We start from the raw sequence: 1,029 nt of genomic DNA, 5'->3' as shown, positions 1-1,029 counted from the left end.
TTTTGCTAAATATGATAACTAGATAGCCAACAAAATTACAAAAAAATATTTAAATAGTAAAAAATATGTTAATTTAACGTGTTAAAATTTAAAAATAAATTTTAATTATGATATGCATCTTAACATTTATATAAATATATATCATAACCTAAATATAAATAATTTAACAACTTAAATTAGAAAAAAATAAAAATTTCGGGCGTAGCCCGGGTTAATCCCTAGTAAGAAAAGATAAAGAGTAAGTAAATATACAATATAAAAATGGAAAAACTAAATTAAACATCTATCTGAAAAATGTATAGTTAAATGGAAAAATGTATTGTTAAATAAATAATAAACAAATATACAATATAAGAAATAGAAATATTACATTAAACATATATCGTAATATTACCATTTGATATAAAAGCAAGAAAATTAGAATAAATAAATATACAATATAGAGAAATTCCCTAGAATAACCCTTTTAAAAATTTTGTCACAAAATAGCCATCAATGAGAAAAATGACCAAAAAAAGTTTTATTAAAGAGTAAAAATACATTTATACCCTAGGAGTTAACTAATCTAGACTTAGGGTTTAGAGTTAAAAGGTGGCGTTTTGAGGATAAGGTATCAAATTTAAAAATAAAAAATAAATATTAAAATTTTTAAAATAAAAAGGGGCTATTTTGGTCATTTCCTTATTAAAGGTTATTTTGTAACAAAAACTTAAAAATATCTATTTGAGAGAATTACCCTACAATATAAAAAAATAAATAATAAATAAATATACAATATAAGAAATAAAAAACTATATCAAACGTCTATCTGAAAAATATATAGTTTTCTAGTTTTTTTAAGAAAATTTGTATTTACACAAATATTTAATTCGGAATTTTGTTATTGTTTAGAATACAACAACCAAAAGAATAGCTATATAGTTAGTATTTAAAAATTAAAATAGTTCCGTGCGTAGCGCGGATTAATTCTTAGTATCCAAAATAACTTTTGACGAATCTCATTAATGAAATCATATTTTTCAATAAGGG

The sequence above is a fragment of the Brassica oleracea genome, chromosome C3 (assembly GCF_000695525.1).
Source record: "Brassica oleracea var. oleracea cultivar TO1000 chromosome C3, BOL, whole genome shotgun sequence".
Taxonomy (NCBI): domain Eukaryota; kingdom Viridiplantae; phylum Streptophyta; class Magnoliopsida; order Brassicales; family Brassicaceae; genus Brassica; species Brassica oleracea.
Note: the sequence above shows the minus strand (reverse complement) of the source record.